This window comes from Canis lupus, chromosome 21, assembly GCF_003254725.2.
Source record: "Canis lupus dingo isolate Sandy chromosome 21, ASM325472v2, whole genome shotgun sequence".
Classification (NCBI taxonomy): Eukaryota; Metazoa; Chordata; class Mammalia; order Carnivora; family Canidae; genus Canis; species Canis lupus.
In genome coordinates this window covers 5,664,154-5,690,496 of record NC_064263.1, presented here as the reverse complement: position 1 = coordinate 5,690,496, position 26,343 = coordinate 5,664,154, and the positions used below count along the sequence as shown (strand labels likewise).

The 26,343-nt window shown below is 37.7% G+C and overlaps 1 long non-coding RNA gene across 2 annotated transcripts in view; it reads right to left on the bottom strand.

The window, feature by feature from the left end:
• LOC125753235 (uncharacterized) overlaps positions 1 to 26,343 on the bottom strand; it is a 45,868-nt gene that overhangs the window by 12,328 nt on the left and 7,197 nt on the right. For both annotated transcript variants that reach the window (XR_007404531.1, XR_007404532.1), the window contains exon 3: positions 24,737 to 24,814. This is a non-coding gene — a long non-coding RNA (uncharacterized LOC125753235). The remainder of the gene's footprint in view (positions 1 to 24,736; positions 24,815 to 26,343) is intronic.

Here is a 26,343-nt window from a genome sequence, read left to right as displayed (position 1 = left end):
TGTTTTTTGAAATCATATAGATTTTAATCAAATTCCCAGGAGATAATTGACTACCTGTGGAGTAGACAAATAACACATTATTTGTCCTTTTTAAGTTTTTGTTTGTATTTTTTTGTTGTTGTTTTTAGAGAGAGAGAGTGGGGGTAGGGGGAGTGGGAGAGAGAGAATCCCAAGCAGGCTCCATACTCAGCTCAGAGCCCAATGTGGGGCTCCATCCCACAACCCTGAGATCATGACCTGAGCCAAAATCAAGTCTGACACTCAACCAACTGAGTTACCCGGGCACCCCTGACTACCTATGTTTTAGTGTTTCTAAATGAGGATAATAATATCTACCTCATGGAATTATTGAAAAGGTCAAATAAAATACATATATAAAGTTGCTATTCAATAAACATTAGTATATTCCCTCTTTACATTCATACTGATTAATAAGCTTTCTCTTAAATTTCTGTCTGGTCTTCATGGCCAACATGCACATGAGAAAATGCTCTGCATCACTTGCCATCAGGGAAATACAAATCAAAACCACAATGAGATACCACCTCACACCAGTGAGAATGGGGAAAATTAAAAAGGCAGGAAACCACAAATGTTGGAGAGGATGCGGAGAAAATGGAACCCTCTTACACTGTTGGTGGGAATGTGAACTGGTGCAGCCACTCTGGAAAACTGTGTGGAGGTTCCTCAAAGAGTTAAAAATAGACCTGCCCTACGACCCAGCAATTGCACTGTTGGGGATTTACCCCAAAGATACAGATGCAATGAAACGCTGGGACACCTGCACCCCGATGTTTCTAGCAGCAATGTCCGCAATAGCCAAACTGTGGATGGAGCTTCGGTGTCCATCGAAAGATGAATGGATAAAGAAGCTGTGGTCTATGTATACAATGGAATATTCCTCAGCCATTAGAAACGACAAATACCCACCATTTGCTTCAACGTGGATGGAACTAGAGGGTATTATGCTGAGTGAAGTAAGTCAATCGGAGAAGGACAAACATTGTATGGTCTCATTTATTTGGGGAATATAAATAATAGTGAAAGGGAATAGAAGGGAAGGGAGAAGAAATGGGTAGGAAATATCAGAAAGGGAGACAGAACATGAGGACTCCTAACTCTGGGAAACGAACTAGGGGTGGTGGAAGGGGAGGAGGGCGGGGGGTGGGGGTGAGTGGGTGACGGGCACTGAGGGGGACACTTGACGGGATGAGCACTGGGTGTTATTCTGTATGTTGGTAAATTGAACACCAATAAAAATTATTTTATTAAAAAATTTTCTGTCTGGTCTTATATTAGGTAATAAACAGTACTTTTTAATAGACATACAAACACATATATGCACTTTTTCTATTGGAAAAGTATAAAAATTAGGAATAAAATATATATTTTCTAACCTTCCTATGTATATTTTAACACATTATTTGTCCTTTTAAACTTTTTTTGCAAAAAAATAAAAAATAAAAAAAATAAACTTTTTTTGCTTTGTTTTTACACAGGAATTTCTATGTAAACAATCATGCCTTCTGTGAATAGAATAATTTTATTTCTTCCTTAGTAATCTCTTCCTTCGTTCCTTCCTTCCTTCCTTCATTTCTTCCTTCCTCCCTCCCTCCGTTCCTTCTACCTTTCTTCTTCTTTTTTCTTTTCCTTTCCCTATTAATTCTTTATGATTGCATTTGACAATAATAGGAAAAGAAGAACGAATTAATGTTTGTAGAAGGAAGTAAATAATAAAGATAGCAGCATAAATCAATTAAATAAAGAATAGTTTAAAAATGGAGAAAATTAACAAAGCCAAAAATAAGTTTTTCAAAAGAAACTAATGCAATTAATAAGCTTCTAACAAGACTGACTAACAAAAGAAAATACAATGTATTAATAGCAGGAATGAATGAAAGTACATACATCACTACAGATCATTCACATATTAAAAGAAAAAAAAAAGGACTATTCTGAAGGCCAAAAAATTTGACAATCTAGATGAAATGGACATAGTAATTACATAATATAATTTACCAAACTGACATAAAATGGAACAAAAAAGCTGAATAGCCCTATTCCCATTAATCGAATTCATTTTCAAAAACATCAACAAAGAAAGCTGCAGACCCATATTCTGTCAATCCATAATTTTTTAATCAGTAGTCCTCTGGTGATTCCATATATTTCAAAAATGTACTGAACTTTGATTAGGAATCGAAGCTAAAAGATATACTTTGGCTTAGATTTTGGTTGTCCTTGGTAAACTAGAGACTAGATAATTTAAGATCCAATGAAATCAAATAAAGGTATATCATATTTGTTTTTTAAAAAAGAACATCATACTTGTTGAAACTTAAACATGAAAAAGTCAAAATTTCATAAAATGCTAAGGCATAGGTAATTTATGCTTAAGATGAGCCTTCATGACTTGCTGACTACCTCTTTTTAGTCTCTGTTCCTACATTAGTAAATAGAGATGATTCTCCCTTTCAAGATTATTGGGAGATTTATAGCCAGTGTATATCAAGTTCCTAACTCAATGGAAGCACTGAAAATTAATAGCTAATTCTCTTTGAATATTGATAATGTTCTCTGAAAAGCACCCAGCTTGCTACACACAGTAAGGCAAGTCACAAGAACTAATTCAAACAATTAATGGGATGTCGTATATTATACTGCTTGTGCTTTTCACAATCTCCAACATTCTTTCTTCCACATTTTCACTATCATTAGGTAGCATGAGAGTAACCATGGGTATTTTTAGTGGATATTAAACAAAGAAGTGGAATTAGCAACATATTTAACTCAGTATTTATGTAATTCAGTCATTTCCATATACACTTATTTCTAGTTGCCCCAAGTTGCCTTCCAGAAATACTCCTTGCGCCTTGTACCAGCTGTGCCAACTCATCTGGCATCATGACACAAAGGTGCAAGATGTATTGCAATATAAAATGTATCTTACAGTGCCTGATGTCAAAAATATACATAGAGTGGAAGAGAAACAAAGTTTGAAATGTATGGAACAGAAGCTAGTCTGTGGAAGATTCTTCCAATAGTCAGACACTAAAAGTTATAAACAGAAAATCTGAATCTTCTTAATATCTGGTAAAAGTGGAAACTCTCCTATCAGGAATACACTTAGTAATGTAGCATTTACAATTATAAAAGTACCTTAGTTAGTTTTTTTCTTTTTAATTTTTGATGGTTCTTGAAAAAATAAAATTTATTAAGATTTTAGTCATTATCATAATTCCTCATAGACCATGAATACCAAGGTAAGCTTTATTCAGAGACATAAAATAGATACCCATTAATTACCTAAATGTATAAAATAATTGAAATCTTAGTGATTTAACAGGATTTTCTTTATGCTCTCACAATAGAATTAAATTAAAACTAAAAAAAGGATATTGGGAAGATTTCCAAACATTAGAAAATCATATAACACACTCTAAATGACCAATGGATAAAACAAAAAGTGATAAAGGAAAATTTGAAAATACCCTGAATTCAATTAGATCAAAACATAACACAAAACTGGTAGGGTGCTTAGAGTGATGTTTATGACTTGAAATGTTTATATTAGATAACAAGAATGATCTAACATCAGTGATCTAAGCTCCATTATAAAAAATTTGAAAAATGAAGCAAATAACCTAATGTACATCAGAAAACTGATGTAACCAAAAGCTATTTCTTTGAAAATATCAAGAAAATTGATAAACCTCTAGCAAAACTGAGAAAAAATAATACAAACCATCAATATCAGGAATGAGATAGGAAACATCACTACAGATCTTGACACATTAAAAGAAAACAAAGAAATATTATGGACAACTGCTTGCCAATGCATTTGACCATTGTGGTAAAATGGAAAATTTCTTAAAAGTTACGGATTTCCAAAGCTCATTCAAGATGAAAAAGAGTATCTGAATAGTAGTATGTCTCTTAAAAAAAAAAAAAAAAAAAAAGATTTTATTTATTAGTAGTATGTCTCTTAAATAAATTGCATTTGCATTTAACAACCTTTCTACAAAGAAAACACTAGGCCCAAGATAGCGTCACTAGTGATAATGAACTCTTCCAAAAATTTAAGGAAGTATACAAACCTATGCAGAAAATAAAAACATCACAATGACACCAAAATCAAAGACATTATAAGAAAACTACAAATCATCATGCCTTGTGAACATAAATGAAAACAACATTAGTAAAAAATCATAACAAATCAGGAGGCCTGAGTGTCTCAGGTTGAGCGCCTGCCTTTGGCTCAGAGCATGATCCTGGATTCCCAGGTTCGAGTCCCACATCCAGCTCCTTACATGGAGCCTGCTTCTCTCTCTGCCTATGTCTCTTCCTCTCTCTGTCTCTCATGAATAAATAAATAAAATCTTTTTAAAAAATCATAGCAAATCAAATCCACCAGATATAGAAATGAACAAATTGTGACCAACAGGAGTTTATCCCAGAAATGCAAGGCTGGTTTAATATGTAATATCAGTCAATATAACTTTGCCCATTAACAAACCAACAAGGGAAAACTAGGTGATTTTATCAATAGATATAGAAAAAGTATTTGACAAAATCCATTCTCTGAAATAGGAGCTAGAGTAAGCTGATAAAAGACATCTTCAAAAATACTTTCTTCCTAAATTTGAGTATAAGGCAAAAAATGTCTGCTTTCACAACTACTACTCATTGTTGTACTGGAATTCCTAACTAGTAAAACAAAGCACATAAAATTAAGGGAGGAGGATTTCAAAAATGGAATTCTTATCCAACTTCCCATAGTTAGAAAGTGAAAGAGCCCCATATCCTTGTTCCTTGTTGGCTCTGATAACATCTGGGACTTTCAGTGCCACTTCCTGCTCTAGTAAAACAATGGGAAGAATAATTTATTTTACTTTTATTGGTACAGTTATTTCTTAATTATAGTTCAAGAAGAAAATGTGGGCAGAATCATGGGTGTTATGTTATTCTCTGTGTAACCCTATTAAATATCCCCCTCTGGTTAAGCAGCCCACTCTACATTCACTATCCTGAACAGCAGAATTTTGTAGGAAGCTCTAAAAGGACACACGGAAAAAAAATAAATAAATAAAAGGACACACGGCAAAAACCTATACAATACAAAAACAATGTACATGAGTGAACATATCTTGCAGGAAAACAAAAATGTCTCTGCAGAAATATCTTACTTTCAGGAGGGCCTGGGTAGCACAGTTGGTTAGGTGACTTGGTTTCAGCTCAGGTCATGATCTCAGGGTCATGAGATGGAGCCCCATGCTCAATGCAGAATATGTTTGAGATTCTCTCTCCATCTCCCTGCCTCTCCTGCTTCTGCTCTCTCTCTCTCTCTCTCTCTAAAATAAATAAATAAATCTTTTTTTTTAAATAAGTATCTTACTTTCAACCTCTAGAGGAAAGCCTTGAAATTCAGAACATCTCAGTAATTAGCTTAGAGTCATAAATCAAATTTTAAAAAAATGGGAGGCAGAAGACAGCAGATTTTGAAAGAAATTCTCTAACTCCATTAATGGCTTTGTGTTCTGATCACAAAACCTCTATACCCCTGTAACCCTAGGCATGGAGGTATTCCTCTGCTTGCTATGTGTCAGTCTGCCAGTTTCACACAGCCTCCTTGAAGGGTCTACAGAGATTTCCTTTTGGGATTCCATATTTCTTCCCCAGAACAAGCTCAATTGTTAGAGGCAAGGTGGGAGTTTCTCAAGCACACAAAAGAAATAGTTGGAAGGACCTTCACCAATGCCACAAAACAGGCCCTCTGGAAAATCAGTCTTTCTCTCTCACCGCGTTTTGGAGGTTGGCAAGAATCCACAGTGCTTCTTGAGAGATGATGTGGGCAGTGGCTGCAGTGGCAGCAGAGCTGCATGCCAGCATGTTGATTCAATGGAAGCACACAAGCTTTGCCAAGGCCAAGCAGAGAGAATGCACACTGCTGGCTCTAGGGTGAGGCCAGCAGCAGGTGCTAGGCACATTTTTCTGCCTCTTGATGAGACCAGAAACTAGCTTTTGCCTTCTTCTTTGAATAACCACTTATGTTCTTCAGCAGTTGAAATGAATGGGTCTGTCTATGGCTTTATTTTTACCAAAGATTCATCCTGATTGTTTTCCCAATGGTGAAAGCAAAGGCAGGGAAGCAATGTGGGCAGTCACTTAAACAAGTAAAGATGACTGGCTTTTTTAGTTACTTTGCAGACATTTAGTAAGTATCCTAATGTGCAACAAGCATACCATGCTAGGCTTTGAAAAGGACAAAAACAGTAGCCATTATTAATAGCTAAATTTTATTGCATGCTTATACCACATGAGGCACTGTGCTGTTCATTTTAAAAGCACTACCTTTTTAAAAGTCTTAGCACAGTCTTATAAGGTAAGCATTATTATTTGCTCTTCCCAGATGATGAATACAGATTCAAAAGGGTTAGTAGCTTACTTGTTGACAAAAAGATACTAAAACGATAAAGCCAGGATTTGAAACTAGTTTTAATTCCAATGTCTGTCTAAATATCATTCTATTTTAAAAGAGACAAAGAAATTCCTGATCTCAAAGCAACATATTTTTCTAGTCTAGTTAGCTGCAACAGATTGCCAGCCAGTCAAAATTAATTGTATGCCTCAGAATCTGACCTGACAGATATCTGAAACTCTTACTATTTCCCTCTATGTTCTGCCAAATTTTTGCAGAGCTCCTTAATTGTAAAGGGAATACCACTGGCAGGAACTCTCATTTCCAGTTCTACTCCACTCAGTGATTTCATGTTCAGCAGCATGCCCTCCTCTCCGTTCACGGAGGCAGAGCTATGGGAAGTCCCATGGATAACGTTTATGCAGGTAAATGACTCACCACCTTGACTAAAAAGGTCAAGTTTAGAATTCAGAATCTGAAATGAGTTAGCTCCAATCACGGTTGCTCAAGTATGTCCCTGCCTATTAATAGGGGTTGCCTGATGGGTCATCAGAGGGGGCCTCAATTTTAGTACTTGACAGTTTATCAGAGATGTGCTAAACTTAGCGATAATTGGGACTATGTTAGAATGTTAAAACTACTTAGTATAATGCCCATGATATACATATATATAATAATATATTATATGTCAAGTAGTATGTTATATAGTATATATGTTATACTTTAGAGTATATATAGTATTATATACATGTATATATTGGTATCTGAATATTTAGGAATCAGCTAAGCATATATTCACACATATTTAATAATGAGTTACTAATCACACCACTTGAAGTCTCCAATGCAATATAAATGCTTCTAATATTTTATTCATTCATTATTTATGGAGCTCTTATTATGTCTTAGGCATAGCAATCAGCTCCAAAGACACAAATAAAAATATATTGTCCCTGTCATCAGAGAGTTCATTTGCCATTTTTATTTAATGACACCCTTCAGTGAAAATGATTGCTTTTTCTACTTTTCTTTTAAATATAATGTGCAATGCATTTTCAGCTTACCTTGGGGCTTGCATTTTCTGCAATATGCCAGACTAGATAATCCAATATCCTGAAAAACCTTTCCTATGAAAGTAGCTAAAGTATGTACGTGTGTACTTAGAATATTTTAAGCACATCACTAAACTGACAAGAAAATATCTAATATGTCAAAGCCAAAAATAAAGTAATGAAGGGAAGGGGGAGGCAAGCAATGAAGAATTTAACTTTGACCACAGTGAACTTGAACTTACATTTTGAAGATTGTATAAGGCACAGAAGAAAGTAGACAAATCCTAGGGCACACCTGAAGTAGAAAGTCTAATTGTAGGCTTCATATAAAGCCAAGACCTCCTTAGGATACGATTTCCTTTAAGAAGTAGACAGCAAGGAAGCATCTCTTTTCACTTTGGCACGAATTTAGAGGGCGGGGGGGGATCTCATAAGAACTTGCCAGCCCTCACACAGGTTCTTGGCACAAGTTAAAACTTTCTGGGTGGTCAAAAAAGTTTAAAAATTTTTTTGATATAAAATGGTCCTAGATTTTAGGGCCTGATCCCAGATGATAAAAAGAAGCAAAATAAAATCCTGTCTGAAGGAATTTAATTTCGACATGTCCTGAAAAAACTCCCCGACATAATGATCCAAGGGATATGAGCTAGAAGTAAAAAATTGCGAATACATGGGTAAACAAAGAACCATGAGTAAGAGCCAGAAGAAATAACATTGCAGAATCAGGCAAAACTCCAGATATTGGAATTGTCAGATGCTGGATATAAAATAAGAATGTATGATATGCTTCAAAAAGTGAGATCTGAAAATATAAGCAAGGAACAAGAGACTATAAAAAAGTTGACCTGAAGAAAAAAAAAAAGTTTAAAATTAAAATGTCGGGATCCCTGGGTGGCTCAGAGGTTTAGCGCCTGCCTTTGGCCCAGGGCGCGATCCTGGAGTCCCAGAATCGAGTCCCGCGTCGGGCTCCCTGCATGGAGCCTGCTTCTCCCTCCTCCTGTGTCTCTGCCTCTCTCTCTCTCTCTCTCTCTCTCTATATATATATATATATATATATTATAAACAAATAAATAAATCTTTAAAAAATTAAAATAAAAAAATAAAATTAAAATGTCAATAAGATAAATGAAATTAAACAATGGATGAGTTAATTAGCATATTAGAAATAGGTGAGGAGAGACTCACTGAAGGAAGACAGGTTCAAAGAACTTGTACAGAATGTTTTTGAAAGAGACATATTATTGAAAATATGAGAGATTAATAAAATTAGAGAACAGAACAAGTCCAAAATACCAGAATCCCAGAAGGAAGTAATAGTGAGAATAAGGAAGAAGTAACATTTGAAGAGACAATGAAGAATTTTCCAGAAAGACATCAACTCAGACACAAACAGGATAAAAACAAATCCATATCTAGATGCAGCATAATGAAACCATAGGAGATCAAAGACAAAGAGAAGTTTTAAAAAGCAGAGAGTGAGAAAAGTGTAACTTGGGTTTGATTTGTTACCTCAAAACAAAATGATAGCCAATAAATGTTTTCAAAAGAAAAAATTATTGACATTTTTAGTGGTTTTTAGTAACACTTCTGGATAAATGAATCAATTGTAAGCAGCAGATCTGAGATGAAGGCCTTCTGATTCCAAAATCTGTTTTTAAACATCAGATATGCAAACAAAAAAAATTCAGTCTTAATGAAATTTCTGATGGTGGCATCTGACATGTCACTTGCCTTGAAAATGAAAAGTACATAAAGTTCTGTCTCTGAAATCTTGATCATGCCAATATTGCTATAATAGATGCATAGTTATCTTCTCAGGCTTCAAGCTCTGCACAGTCCTACCAGAATAATGCACCATAACTATCACTGTTTCTTATTACATCACTGACTAGAAACTTGGAAAGATTATGTACTTCCTAATGTATCACATCAAGACCCCTCTAAGAGCTGTGACACAGCAGTCCTGGCTAGTGGTTGCACCCTACAATTGGCTGGCTGTGGATTTCAATGTAGAGATACGTGACCCGGAAATTTTCCAAATGTATTTAATCCTTGGTTTTCTCAGCTATAAACTGGAAATAATAACGGCATCTACTATTTGTGGCAAGGATTAAAAGAGATAATCTATGTGAAGTGCCTTACCTTGCACAGTACTGACTCAGAACAAACTGTCACTGAATTTGGCTATTATTATTAGATAATACTCTGTTTCTTTATTTTTATCTTCTACTGTCCTCTGCTCATACCCTTCTCCTTTTTCTCATGTCCTTTTGGCTTCTGCTTCAAAGCCAGTGGTTCTCAAAGTGAGGTCCACACAGCATCAGTGTCACCTAGGAATGCATTAGAAGTACAAATTCTCAGGTCTCACTCCAAACCTACCAAAGCAGGAACTCTGGAGGTGGGGTCTAGCAGATTGTGTTTTAACGAGCACTTCAGGTGCTTCTGATCAATCTGAGGCATACTAAACCATCATACATGTTAGCTGTTCTTAACAAGTAGGCTTTTGTAAATATGTGAAGCTCCTGGTTGTCACAATTCTTGATGAGCCCTACTGACAATTAATGTGGCAGGGGTGGTAATTTTCCCAAAACACTTTCTTTTTTTCTTTTTCTTTTTATAATTTATTAATGAGAGACACAGAGAGAGAGAGAGAGACAGGCAGAGACACAGGCAGAGGGAGAAGCAGGCCCCCACGCAGGGAGCCCAACGCGGGACTCGATCCCGGATCTTCGGGATCACACCCTGGGCTGAAGGCGGTGCTAAACCGCTGAGCCACCCAGGCTGCCCCAAAACACTTTCTAAACCTTCACCTCCCCAGGCACCCATTGAAATCCTCACAATTTCCAAGGATTGACTCCTTCACACTTGATCTTCTCTACTCATTTCAGCCCAAACCATGATCTCTCTTAGGATATAACCATGTGCCCATCTGTAATATCCATGAAGGAGAATACTTACCTCTAATTCCTTCTAGAGGGAGGCAGTGTTAATATAAGACCATAGAGTAGGGAACCAGAGTGCCAGGATCTGAACCCTAGCTTTGTGGCTCCCTTGGCAATAGTACCTACATTAAAGGGTATATGAAGTAAGCGCTATACAAGTGTTGGCTATTATTATTCTGTATCCCCCTTGGCATCTACCTAATCCTGAGATTTTACCTCATGCCTCATACATTTCATTGATTCATTGATAGGCTGAAGAAGAACACCAGAACTTATTCCCAATTTTCTAAAAATCATTAGAAGACCTAGGAAAGTCATGATCACCAACTATAAATTCATAAATTCTTGATATTTAGAAAGAAGAATTGGCTTAGTGTTTGTTGTTTCATAACATAAGAGTTGGAACTAGAATTTTAAGGTGGGTAGCAGAGTGCATTTGCCTTAAATGTCCCTGCTGCCTCTCTTCCTCCTGTTCCTATGAGAGTGGAGGTCAAGGACTTGGAAATTTGGGATCCCAGCTACCTCTTTAAATTTCTTTCTAATTGTGAGATATAAATGACAACACAATCATATTTCTGGAACCTCTGAGATTCTTTATATTTGACTCATGTTCTTCTTAATGGTTTGCTCAAAAAGCACCTTGTTTCCTGCCAATTTCTGATGACTATCCTCCATCACCTGCCCACAGGCTATTAGCCTAAGTATGCATCACTGGCAGCACCCCTACCTTTGGTGGCACCAAGCACAGCATGGGCTGATGAAATGCTCCTTGGAGCCTGCTCATCCAAACATGGAATGTATCCAAAGCTGGAGATGATGACATCTCTGCCTGAGGTAGAAGGAGTACAAAGGGTTCTGGATGCTTATGTAATAAAGGCAAGAGGAAGAGGTGGTGCACAAATGTGGAAAGAGAATATCCCCCATGGTGGGGGGTGGTGGTGGTGGTAAGTTCTGGTTTTATGCGGAAGCCAGAGAGTAAGGAAGGTAATTTAGGCTCTATTTTGCATGTGATGTCATACCAGCAAATGTGGCCAAAACCCCTGTAAAGGGAAAATACTAGTCATACAGCTCATATAATTGGCATGAAGGAAAAGAGGAGAAGGTCTGTGTCTTTGTCCATTTGTCTGTGAGACTCCCTAAAATTAAACTCTTACTTTACTAAGCAAAGCAGTAAATAGTTCGTAAAATAACACCATTAATAAACATCCTGGAAAACATTTATGGCAAAATGCAACATATATTAAATGATGATATCAAACTACAAAATTCCATCTATGGCTAGCTGCCTATTAAATCTGTGGTTTAAAAGAGAAGAAAGGGAACGCATGGGTGGCTCAGCAGTTGGAGGTCTGCCTTCAGCTTGGGGCATGATCCTGGAGTTCTGGGATCAAGTCCTGCATCAGGCTCCCTACATGGAGCCTGCTTCTCCCTCTGCCTATGTCTCTGTCCCTCTCTTTCTGTGTCTTTCATAAATAAATAAAATCTTTTAAAAAGATAAAAGAGAAGGAAGAAGAGAAGGAAGGAAGGAAGGATTTCGATATTACCTCAGCCAAGACCTACTCTGGCAGGATGATCAGGCTTCCAGGCCCATCCTTAGTTTGACCAGTTTGTGGCTTTCATTTGATCAGTTTCACCAGGAAGCTCTGACTGGTGACTGCACTTACATATAATGAAGCTCACAAGAGAGGGATGAGCAAGACCAGGTTACTTCTTTCTTAGTTTAAGCTGAAAGGTAAAACTTCTAAAGAGAAGCAGAATTACAGGAGCTGATGGGATCATTTTCTACCCAATTGCAAAAAAAAATAAATAAATAAAAAATAAAAAAAAAAAAAGACAAAACCTTGAAAATACTCTTTCACGAAAAAAGATATGAAAATGGTCAACAATCATATGGAAGTGTCCTTAAACTTATTAGTCATTTGGGAAGTGCAAACAATCACTACAATGCAATAAGACTACATATCCACTAGAATGGCTAAATTTAAAAAAAAAAAAGGGGGGGGGGCTGGGGAAAATACCAAGTAATTGGCAATGATGGATCAAGTGAATTCTCAAACACTGCTGCTAGGAATAAAAATTGGTAGCACCACTTAGGGAAACTTGACAATATCTATTAAAGACAGAAATACATACTCAACCCAAGCATCACTTTGAGGCATATACACCACAGAAATGCACCAAAATGTACATATACAAATGTTCACAGCAGCATTATTCATAAAGGCCAAATACTGGAAATAATTCAAATGTTTCTCAAAAGAAGAAGGGATAAATATAATGTGGTATGACCACAATGGAACTGTACCAAGTAATGAAAATAAAACCATTATAACACACAGCACAAGGGATGAAACTCACAGATCTAAAGAGTATATACTATATGACTACATTTACATAAAGTCTAAAAACAGGCAAAATTAATCCATAGCAATACAAGTTTGAGGAGTGATTATCTTTTGGCTGCGAAACAATCAAAAGGAGCTAAAACGAGAAGGTCTTGGGTGCTAGTAATGTTCTATCTCTTGATCTGGGTGGAGGTTACATGAGTGTATTCACTTCATAAAAATTAGTCAAGCTGGTCACTGGCGATTTATGCATATTTCTGTTTGTATGCTATTCATCAGTGGTTCTCAGCTGGGAATGATTTTGCCTTCCAGGGGACATTTGGCATTTCTAGAGAAATTTTTGGTTGTCCCACCTGAGAGGATGTATTGTCATCTAGCGGGTATAAACCAAGGACGCTGCCAAATATCCTACAACACACAGCACAGCATCTTACAACAAAGAATATCTATACATCAGTAAAAGCAAGTGTTCATAAAAGCAATTATGATGACAACAATAATATTCTGCATGTTTTACACAACACTGATGTAAGCTAAGGTGATCTTATACTGTATCCACTTAAACTACCCAAAGGCGGTCTGTGATGTTCCATGGCAATCCTGTAACCAAGAATCAAAGTTCTATGTAACTGTGGAGAGGCCACATGCTAGGGAGGGAACAAGAACTTCAACTCAGGAACATGGAAAAATGAATGCCTTCAGCTTCATGGTATCCCACTGAATGCCCCTACATTAACATCTGGGAGGGAAATTGCTGGATATTTTTTTCACTTTTGAAATTCCACCATGCTGCATTGGAGCACTATTTGTTAAACTTATGAATGAATGAACGGGATTTCCTGCAACCCATGCACATGGTCCTCTAATGAAGTGGACCCTCCTACCCTGTACACCTTTGTGCCCCAGTGTCCCAAGACCCAAATTCTTTCTTTGTTTTCCCTCAACTCACAATGTATCTAGTTCATGTGCCCTGCATCCTACCAGGTAACCAGGTAACTGCTAGAAATTCCATAAGTTTGTGGCAGATCTGAAAGGAAGAAAAACAAAGAAGGGCAAGGGGATATTCTAGTGACTCTGGAATCAGAAGCTGAAAATGACTGCCTTCGGTAGCAAGGCACCATACTGTGGTGCTTTCACTGGTAGGATGGAACCTAGTGAGAGTATTCATGCACACCCATCACACACTTATGGGGTCTTCATATGTACAGAGACATTGATCCACTTTAGGGTAGGGTGTGAAAGCAAGAGTCCTCGTACTGAAATTTTTAGAGACTGTTTTGACTTTCCATGTGTGATAGGCAGAACAACATCCCCTCAAGAATGATGTCCATGTCCTAATTTCTGGAACATGCAAATACATTAATTACATGGCAAAAGGGCAATTAAGACTGTAGATGGAATTAATGCTGCAGATTGAATTAAGATTGCTAATCAGCAGACTTAAAAATAGGGATACGATCCTAGATTATCCAAGTGGACCCAGTGCAGTCACAAGGGTCTTTAAAAGGGAAGGAGGGAGGGGATCCCTGGGTGGCTCAGTGGTTTCGTGCCTGCTTTTGGTCCAGGGCGTGATCCTGGAGTCCCGGGATCGAGTCCTGTGTCAGGCTCCCGGCATGGAGCCTGCTTCTCCCTCTGCCTGTGTCTCTGCCTCTCTCTCTCTCTCTATCATGAATGAATAAATAAAATCTTTAAAAAAATATTGAAAGGGAAGGAGGGAAACAGAAGAGAACAACAGAGATAACAGCATTATAAGGATTCAGCCACACAATGCTGACTTTCAAGTTGGAAGAAGAGGGCTGTGAGCCAAGAAATGTGTGCAGCTTCTAGAAGGTAGAAAAGTCAAGGAAATGGATTTTCCCCTAGAACCTTCCCCTAGAAGGAATGCAGCCCAGCCAAAACTTTTAATCCAGTGAGAACCATTTTGGATTTCTGTTGTTCAGAATAGTTAGATAATAAATTTGTGTTATTTCAAGCCACTCAATTCATAGTAATTCATAACAGCGGCAATAGGAACTCATATACCACGTTAGTGGATTAAAGAAAAGCCATGGATTCCCCAAACAACCAATAATATGTGGTTCCGAGTATAATTAAAGGGAGCATACATGGATCCAACCCTCCTGCCTCCCACCGCCCCCCGCCCCCAATATGCTTACAATCTTTGGTCATTTACATTTCTGCCCATGACATTCCCCTTCTAATCTGACCTTGTCATCAGAATTCAAGATGGAACCTGAGCAGCAAAGGACTAGTTGCAGTTACTGTGAGTTAATTGAGAGATACCTGGATGGCTGCATAGGCATTGTCTGTATTTCCTGGGATTGAAATGGAATTGTGCCAATGTTGAGAGAATAGATTGTTTAGTATCTGGTAAAGAGGATATATGCAGAAGAAAGTGATCCTTTTGCTGGCAAAGTTAGCAATTTGCAGATTTGCAAAACTAGGGCACAAAATACACACAGGTGCAAATAGATGTCTGTAAATATATAAGTGAAACAAGTAATTTGAGGTTTCTGGGAGAGAGCCAATTAATTAACTCCATCTCCAAAAATACTGCAGAGCCAGTCTCTGAGCCACACTGAGGAGCTAAACTATGCTTTAAGTAGCAACCAAGGAGTGGCTTAGGGAAGCAAAAATACCCACAATCCTCATCAGCCCCATCACCCAAATCATTCCAAATAAACATCCAACCCAAGGAAAGACATGATTACAATGTAAACACAGCTTTGATCTACCACCAAATAAAGACACTTTGCATGCAAAAGTAATGTGCTTGTCCTCCAAAAGCAGCTTCAGGGGAGTCCTCTACCCATCACTCCCAAGTGATCACAGATCCCACACCCTTCCTGTATGGAAATTCTAAAGATGCCATCACGTGCATGTATCAAGGGTTAGTGTTCCTTCTTTTTAATAAGCACAAAGTAAAAGAAAGAAACAAATGGTATACCTAAGCAACAGTGAGATGCCAAGAACTTGGAAATAATGTTAACAAGATAAGCTTCTGCGGGAAAAATAAAATCAACACATTGTGGTTCAAAGCTGACTTACAGAACATTGCCTTAAAAATGAAGATAGGCCAGGTGGCTAACTGGTGGCTCAGTCAGTTAAGCATCCAACTCTTGATTTAGCTCGGGTCATGATCTCAGTGTTGTGAGATCAAGCCCCAGGTGGGGATCCATGCTCAGGGGAGAGTCTACTTGAGATTCTCAACCTCTTCCTCTCTTTCTGTCCCTTTCCCCACTCGCATATGCTCTCTCACTCTCTCTTGCTCTCTCTCTCAAAATAAATAAATAAATAAATATTTCTAAAAAATGAAGACAGGCCAGCAAGCCCTGGTGTTGGGTGTTGTTACATTAAAAAAAATAATACATCAATCAGAAGGGGACTGTTCAGAAAGAAAAAGTATCAAAAAGTAACGGAGAAGCATATGCTAATTGGGCTCACTCAACCACTGTCTAGGAGGGGAGGGTCCATGAAGTCTCTGTTCCAGGTCTGCATCCCTGGGATGGAGGTGGCTGTGCCAGGCCATCATGTTCTGATCAAACTACACAGAAAATCTAGCTAACTCCCCTGATTCTAATTATATGTTCACAAAGTAGTCTTTCTATCATTGTCTTAATCTGTTCAGGCTGCTATAAAAAGATAACCACAGGCTGGGTGCCTTATAAATAAGTGCCTTATAATTATTTCTCACCAATCTGGATACTGGAAGATCCAAGATCAAGGCACCAGTATGGTCACATTCTGATAAGGACTCTGTGGTTCACAGCTGGTGCCTTCTCATGTATCACATGGTAGAAGGGGCAAGGGATCGCTACAGGGTCTCTTTCATAAGAGCACTAATCCTATTCGTGAGAGCTCCACCCTCATAACCTAAGTACCTCCCAAAGGCCCCCTCTCCTAAGACTATCACCATTAGGATTTAGGATTTCAATATAGGAATGAGGGGGGTGACACATTCAGAACACAGCAATTATAATATGACTATGGGGGGAGATGCACTAACCAGCAATCAGAAGCTCTTGACCTGCTTAAAATGGTTCTTTTCTCAGCATAAATTCATATAGTTTTTCCAGTTTAATTCAAAATACACAGAATTTTTCCATCTGATTGACACCCCATAAGAGCTGTAGGAGCCCTGAGCTCTTTGCTCAAAGGGCATTATTTTGTCAACTGTCAGTTGGGTGAGAGTGGCCATAATTTTCTACCAGAGCACTTAGTCTTGCCACAGGATGGTTGGGATTATTTCAAAGCCTTCTTAGATTGTCTGGGATGGTGTTCATGCTCTATTAGGGCTACCTTGTTGAGAGCTAACTGCAAGCTGGCTGCTCTAAAGACCTTTTCTCAGAGATAACCTCAGGCCCTGCTCTTCCAAAACATCTCATTCTCTCATCTGCTAGAAAGCATGCAGTAAGTAAACACCAAATAAAGAGAGACTTATTCATGAATAGAAAATTAAAACATGGAAAAGAACTGGCTAGAAATTGAAGAGGACACCCTAGAGGGGCTTGTCTCAGGAAGAAATGTGGAGGCCAAGTCACATGGGCCCTTGATCCTATGCCAGCTCAACCATGTGCAACCACCTTTGTGGCCTAGAGCAATCCCGAGGGTCAGCTAACATGGATCACATTTGCTGTGTTTCCTGGCTAATAAAACACTGGTACTCATGACTCTAACTTTTACTTCTAATTAAATTATTTTTATTGGAATGCTATTTAAATATGTGCAAACATAAGCCTGGATATAAATTTCTTATGCTCACACAACTGTAGCCTTACAGAACCAATATAATTCAAATTAACTCTATTAATCTAATGTGACAGATGATGTTACTTCGCTGAAATAAAATCACCCTTTACTCTGTGACTAGGGTACTGAGTGCCAGGGCACGATCTTTCAGGTTTGGCAGCCTGTGCTATTATGCACTCTGAGAGAACTTTATGTTCCCAACATAGTTCTTTATTTAAGCTACTATGAGACTTTTGTTCACAGCCTGCATCTTGATGCCATCCGCCTTCACTAATACGTTTTTTTTTCCCCCCCTGCTCTTCTTTCTACTTGAGGCCAATAAAGCTATAAGAGCAAAAGCCAACTCGAACACAGAAACTGTGTGGCAGGACTCAGGAAGTTGTTTGATGGCTCAGAATGTCCTTATAGTCATATATTTAGATCATTTTCAAATTAAACACAATTTTTAAAAATTGCTATGATGGGAAGGCACCCTCTAGTTCGAGAAGCTAGTGGATCTAGTCATGCTAGCCCCGCGTCACACTCTCACCTCTCCTTCCAAAGTGCAGGAAGTAGTAAGACCAAAAAATAAAAAAAGTCACTGTTTCCTCTCTGCTCTCAACTCACAAAATGGTAGAGGCAGCCTTCTGCCCTTTTCTTTGATTTTGCACTTTGCATCTCTGAGTTTCTAAGTATTATGTAAGTTGATCAGGGGAATATTCATGGAGCCAGACTCATCCTCTCTTCAAAGAAAGATAAAAGCTAGAAAGGAAGGAGAGTTGTGTCTGAGTGCCTGTTCTTTTGCAGTTCTGTAGAAGAGCGACAGCCTTTCTTCACCAGAGCAGAACAGTGGGCAGGACTGGAAACACTCCCCAAACTGTTTGTTTTTTTTTTTTTCCCCTGTTCACACCTGCTAGAGCAGACCTGCCTTTGCTTTCTATTTCATTTCCCTCTTTCCTTAGGAGATGAAATATACTTTTAGGATAGAAGGAAATAAACATTAAAATTTTACAAATTTGAAATATTGGTCATGAGACCTTCTGGGAGATCAACATCATTTCTGCATTTAATCACATAATTTGGGAATGAAGCAGGAGACTTGACAATGCTCCCAGAGGCCAGTGAACCCTTATCCCCCAACGCCCACTCATTTAAAATGCCACCTTTATCATATTTAAATTTCCATATAAATGCAGGTCAATTGCTGAACTCTATGCTGTCACACTAATCTATCAGTCTATTCCCAGGAGCATCGAACTGTTTTAAATACTATAAATAGCTAATGAGCTTCTGCATCTGACCTCTTGCCTTCTCATTTTTCTTTCATGATTTTATTTTCTTCTTTTTGTCCCGTTTCTTTACATCTTTGGAGCTTTTACAATCTTCATCTTTTTAGGTCCATATTTTGGTCTTCAAGCCTAAAACCATTTAGCAATCGTAATTTTTATAAGAACTATTTTTTATTTTTTCTTCTTCAGTGCAACCTGTTTTTATTTTAAGGCTGAAACATTCTCCTAAATGCCTCTAATAATAATAGATTTGAATGTTTTTTATTTAAAGATTTTATTTATTTATTTGAGGGAGAGAGAGAGCATAAGCAGGGAGCAGGGGAGGGGCAGAAGGAGAGGGAGAAGCAGACTCCCCATTGAACAGAAAGCCTGATGCAGCCCATCCCAAAACCCTGGGATCATGATCTGAGCCAAAGGCAGACACTTAACAGACTGAGCCACCTAGGTATCCCAGATTAGAATGTTCTAAAGTTGTTTGTTTCCTGAGTCAATGGTTCTGATTTTCCCCTCCATTTCTGGATTTGTTTTTGCTGTTGCTTTTCCTAAGACATCTAGATATTCTTGGTTGTGTCCATTAATCTAATCTCATTTTCTTTCTATCCTGCAAAAATTAAGTTTCTATTCCCTATAGTACTCTTTTTTCCCTATACTTGTTATGGATGTACTGATTTTAAAGTATCTTTTATGTGATTTCATTGAGAATTTGGGAAGAAGATTCAGCTCAGCATACTTCATAATTTAGTAAAATTTTAAAACAAAAATCAGGGGCCTTCTTTAAATAAAGTTGGCAGAAAATGTGGAAATTTCACACATCGTGCAAGGGTATATTTTCATACAAATGCCCACCGATCTGAAATGTTATCTTTATCCTATACTAAACTTTTTCATGAATGTAGGATTATTTCTCAACCTCATGCTATCTTATTGATATATCAATCTATTCCTATGTCAGTAACAGTTTTTAATTAGTTACTGTTTTAATTACTTATAACTGCCCAGTAGATATCTACTTGTGTAAGTTGTGTAAGAAGGGATTGTGAAAAAAAAAAGTTATAATACAAATCTGTAGCAAAGCTTGAAATTTCATTTCCTCTATGTAAAGGTTCTTGATGAACAGAAAAATAAGTGGTCAGATGAGATTCGTAACAGTTCCTCAGCATTTGTGATAACCTGTACCTTGTTCACAAGATGAATGTAACATATATCTTTGTTGATATTATATTCATATAATATCCTCAAAAACAGGGATTAATATTTCTATTAATGTCTCCACTGACAAAAGAAGAAACTAAAATCTGGAGAACCTCACTGGCTTACTCAAGATGTACCCAACCAGCAAGTGGCAGGACTTGAATTCAGACCTCACAGTCTCACTGCTATACTATACATGCCACTTTTCATTCACCCAATGGACGTTCTTTGTGTATTAGAATGTCCTTTATTAACTAGCTTGTCCTTCTGCTCCAAATGACTTAGAAAACAAGTCCACTGCTGGTTGTCTACTTGTGGAGGCGGAACTGTATCAGTTTCACTACATGTTCAGAACAAGGTAATTTCATTACTGTGACATCCTGCATGAGGATAGACGGTTTCCTGAAGGCTGGTCTCTGTCTCCCACACAAAAGGTCATAATGCTTTAGATTGTCAACCTTTGACTACTCCTTACTACACCTGCAAGATATATTCACACATCTATACCATGGTTTAGACAAAGAGGTTTTTAAAATATATATACTATATGATGAATACTTTTTGCAATCATCAGAAGACAAAGGCAGAAGGAAAATATAGAAATGAAAATGTTTATATTAATGAGACAGTCTTATGAAAAAAACTAGTTCTTTTAAAACTTATGGTAGCATCATTGTCTTTATAGTTTTTTTGTTTTGGTTTGGTTTTTTAGTCCTCACAGTTTTTAGAGTAATTTTTATTTATTTAATTTATTAAATGTGACCAAGAAGACATCCAAGAATAAAGGATACTTAAAGATTCTTCTCCAAAATGTATGTTGATTCATCATAAGAGTTTTGCTTCTTTTGTCCTCCCTCAAAACTAAGGTCTAAGAATGGGTAAAATGGCCAAGAGAAGCTGGGGAGCAAAATGCCTGGGTAGTGATAAAAAAAACAGCTGGGTGGGGGGGTTATCATAAAAGCAAACTAAAGAAATGAATCAGAGAGAGAGAGAAAAGAAAACATCTTTTCTGCTTTCAATCAGGACAAGAGAAAAGGGCCATAAAAAAAGGGGGCAGGGGGGTAACTACTTGAAGTAAATATAAAGATCCAGGAAAGGTAGGAAAAGAGTGGGGGAAGGTTGGCGAAAGATAAAGAATAAGGGAAATGAAAGGATTGGTAAAACAAACAGGAAATTGGTGTGAAGAGGACAGTGAGGAAAGGATTAATGCAGAGGTTAAGGACTATGTTGGTCAGACATAAACATAATTGTTTGTGCTTCCATGCAGATGGCTGCTGCAAATGAGAAGCCTGCCCCATTTCTAAATACCCAAGAAAAAGAGGTCACACCCCATGTGAAAATGAAAATTAAACCCGTTTCATTTCCAGGCTCCTATTTCTTCCCCTCCCACCCCCACCTCCTTTCCCAACATCCTTATGAGTTTCAAACATAAAGATATTCTTATGCTGATTTAATTTGATTCCAAAGGCTCAAAGAGTGAAAAAAATTAAGCTCAACCGCCCAATTCCAGGTCCCACAAGGGCAAGGTCTCAGACTGGCCAGTGATTCATTGACCAAACTCAAAGCAAAAAGAATTACCCAAAACTTGGAAATAAAGCTAGAAGACACTGCCAGATCATTCATGATCACAGTAGAGCCTTTTCTAACAAGTCGGCCCTGAGTCTTCTGATCCTCTCGGACTGTTGTTTAGTTTGACTTAATATTTAACATAAATTAGGCTCAGACTCTGTGTAAACTGAAGTACTAAAACTTTTAGAGGATATTATGAAGTATCTATGCCCAATGGAGATAAATACAGCAAATGCCCACTAAAAACAGATAAGCTAAGAGTTGAGTATTTTATTGGCTCCAAAGTCATTAACAGTTTTGCATGTTACTTAACAATCCCATTTCATCATTCTCTCTTTCACCAAAGTATAGACTTCTTTCCATCAGAGTCCTCTTTACCATCCTGCCATTTCCCTCACTGGTGAGTTAAACAAATCTTTGACATGTGCTCAATATATATGTGCATATATTTTTAAATGTTTAAAATGTATACTTAGATAATAAAAACCATAATAATACATATTCAGCTATCCCATACTATGTATCAGATTTGTATGAAGTACTTTGTGAATGATTTAATCCTCACTACAACCCTGTAAGTTTGAGTAAACAGAGGCCCAGACTTTTGGAAGGTCATACACGACTAGAAGATGGATTAGAACTCTAAACTGGTTTAGTAAGAATCCTGCATTCTTGCTATTGCATTGAATTTTCCTGTGGAAGTAAAATAGCAATGCCTGTCATGGGCAGGGTTCTAGCAAGGGCAGGATGCCTAGAGAGACATGGAGGCTGGAGGATGAGTGCTAAGAATGGGAGGCAGTTGGCTGAGCAAGTAAAGCTGTCAGAGTTATGTATGTTGATATTGAACTAAAGGGGGGAAGAATATCATTATCTCCATTTAACAGGTGAGGAGGCTTAAATTCAGAGACAACAGGTTACCCTTCCTAAGTCACCGCACTGATAAGAAGCCAAGCAAGGATGTGAAAGCCCATCACCAGACCCCAAGTCCAGGGCACTTTGTGAGGCTCCCCCTACTTCTGAACAGATGGTCAGCAAGTTCAGTCTCATTTGTTCCACTTCTTAGCTCCAAACTAAGGTTACAACTGCCATTATTTCCCCTTTGTCCTGCATCTATTTTGCTTTGAGATTTTTATCTTCCTGCTTTTGTCTTTGACATAATGATCAGGCAATATTTAATTTGGTCTCTGGTTCTCATTTATTTTTCTGGCACTGATCCCAGAGATCAACTCAAAGAAACAACACACAGTCATAATATATCAATGGCCTGATTTCCATCAGAGCTGTCTGACACTAGAGTTCATCATTCCTTTCCTAACCACCCCCTGCCACCCCCCGAAGCACAACATATGGACACAACTTTTGTAGGTCTGCTACCCACTTGCCTGCAATACCAGTTTTACATCATAGAATTAGGCACTGTTAATGCTAAAGATTAAGCAGGTGAGCTCCTCAAAACAGTAAACACACAGTGAGAATTCCATCTGAAATTAATGCTTGCCTGAAGTTCTTTATATAAATAAGAGCATTGTGAGAAATGAGGGAAAATATAGAATCAGTCCCAACACCTACATTTTTGTTTGCCAGTTCTATCTAACAATACTCAACGTAAGGGACACCTGGGTGGCTCAGAGGTTGAGTGTTTGCCTTTGGCTCAGAGAGTGATCTCAGAGTCCCAGGATCCAGTCCCGCATTGGGCTCCCTGCATGGAGCCTGCTTCTCTCTCTGCCATTCTCTCTCTCTCTCTCTCTCTCACTCATGAATAAATAAATAAAATTAAAAAAAAAAAGATTTCTTACAAAAAAAAAGACTCAAAGTAAGACTGTATTTAAAAATATCAGTTGATAGCCATTAATCTGCATTAATCTGAGAACCAACAAACCTATAAATTTAGCTACCCTGAGCTACTTCTTGCAAAAGCACCTCACCAGTTTTCTTTAGGACTCTGGCCAACCCACATTTCAGTTCACAGTTCTCCAATTCTGACTCTTTGTGATTCTGTTAATTGTATGTTTTTCAGAATTCCTGCCTATAACCTGGAGAAAGCAAGCCTTCCTGTTGTGTCATCTCTCACTTTAGATACTATTGATGATGCCCACAGGATTCTCCATAGGGGGGAAAGATAACCGAAAGAAAGCTGTAGAAGGGGGAGAAAAGTGGCAAAATAATGAAGAGAGAAGCTAACATTTATGGAGCATCAACTATATTTTAAGCATGGTGCTAGAGACTTTTAGATCAGTTGTCACATGTAATTGTCATAACTCTAAGAAGAAGCTATTGTCTCAATGAAAACAAACTGAGGTTCAGTGAAAGCAAGTAACCGACTCAGCTAGTAGGTGTTGGCACCAAAATTTAAATCCTAATTTGCCTTGATGTCAAATCTCATGTGGTTTTCATTATGTCTTTTAATGTCTTCACATCTTTTTAGCTACTTTAAAGCAAGCGCTGAGAAATATTTCCTTGGTAGTTAATTAGCTCAACAAATTTAAAGGAAATTTAAATCAGTATGATATGTTTTCTTTGGGCAGCCACTATGAGCTGTTCTAGGCACTGGATATACATACATTATTACTAAAAAGAGTCAATTTCTCTCCCCTCCTTAGAGTTCATGGTCTAGTTGGGAAAGAAAATCTCTTAAGTAAAAAATAACAAGTTGTATAAGAAGAAAGAAGCTAAGAAGATCAAGACAAGGTCTAGAGATTTTTTTTTTAATGTTTGTTTTGTTGAGAAAGTGATATTTAAACAAATACATAAGAATGAGGAATTAACTTTAAAAATATGAGATGTCATTTTAGACATGGAGAACAGCTATGTAAAGGCTTAGAGGTAAGAGAGTGGTAGATTGAATCAACTCCAATATCAAATTGCTCTAAATATTGGTTGTTAAGTACAGCAAGGCATGTGTGAAGAATTTAAATTTGTGTGTATGTGTGTGTGTGTGCTCACCCACACATGCATGTAGAAAAAATTAAAAACTGACCATAAAGATAATTCTTCTTCAAAGTACATTTATCTCAGTTATTTTCCAAGAAGTAATCCATCACCTAAGTCAACCAATAAAATCTCTGAATTAGTTATCATCACGATCAACTACATTACTGATGAGGAAAGTACACAATTCTATGAATGAACAGACACATTCCCTAACTTTAGAAATTTAAAAGCCAATAATTGCCGTTAGGGGTTATGTGAATAAGATACCTACCAGTGAGATGAATGATGAGGAGATTTCCAGAACAGAGTCTGTGGTTCTATAAAGAAACATCCGTGGCCTGGGGAGAATCTGGAAAACATTGACATATTGAATGAATTTAAAAACCAGGTTAATATATTTAAATACTATTCTCAAAAAAAGGATAAATTCTCTCTGAGAGTGATCATCCACTGAGAAGTAAAAACACAGAGAAGGAAACAGAGTTGAGTGTACAAAACTAGGGCAAAATGGACAAGAATGGAGGCATTAAAAGTCTTCAAAATTTGTACATTAAAGGAAAATTCCCATTTCCTGTCCATATGGACTAACAGGAATAGGAATCACCCCCTCCTCACACACACTTGAAACACTTAAAAATATTGACAAAATATACATGTATACATTTTTAAAAAGCTTTTATTCATTTATTCATGAGAGACACAGAAAAGAGGCAGAGACATAGGCAGAGGGAGAAGCAAGCCCCCTGAGGTGAGCCTGATGTGGGACTTGATCTCAGGACCCCGGGATCATGACCTCAGCTGAAGGCAGACGCTCAACCACTGAGCCACCCAGGTGCCCTTACATGTGTGCATCTTTAAGAAGGCACACAAGCATTAGATATTACGCAACAAGGCCACTGATCCCTAAGACACAGTAAATAAATGAGGAAAAACCTACAATGGCCCAAGCTTTACTTCCTGGAGAATGTTTCCAGGCAGAGGAACAGAGAGGGCAAAGCTAAGCAGAGCCCAGTGGTCTCCCTGAGTTATAGCAATGAAACAGAAGGTCTGAGGAAGACAAGACAGTTATAGTTCTCAGAGCAAAGAAAAGAGCATAGAAAGGCACTCCAGAGATCTCCAGAGCCCCCTCCAGGACTCAGCACAGTGTTTATGTACATGCATGTGAGGAATCTATCTAAAACTGAAGAAAGAACCATGAAGAAGGACCAGAGGAAACTGCCTGGGAATTATGCCTATTTTTACCAGTAAGGCTGGAAAAACTCATAATTCATGGGATATGGGGCAAAGTACTCAAGAAAGTTTTTCCTCAAGTAGTGGGGAATACGGGGGGTGGGGGTGAATGGGTGACAGACACTGAGGGGGGCACTTGACGGAATGAACACTGGGTGTTATTCTGTATGTTGGCAAATTGAACACCAATAAAAATAAATTTATTATTAAAAAAAAAAAGTAGTGGGGAATAATTAGCTTCTGACCAACTTCCACCCCGAACCACCTAACAAATCACAAAAGCAAGATTGCAAAAGATCAAATTCTTTACAGAACTTAACTACATCTCAAAGTAGAACTCAAGAAGAACTATTGGGATATAAAAATATTGAGAACCCAACAAGGTAACATTCATATCTGGCATCTAATCAAAGATCACACCAGCCATACAAAGCAGGAAAATATGACCCATAAAGAAAATGCCAACAATCAAAACCAATCTAAAATGATACAAATATTAGAATTATCAGAGAAAGACATTAAAGCAATTTTTACAACTGTATTCCATATGTTCAAAATTTAAGTAAATAGAGATGCTAAAAAGACTCCAATTAAATTGTTTTAAAATTAAGACCTTTTTGGGATCCCTGGGTGGCGCAGTGGTTTAGC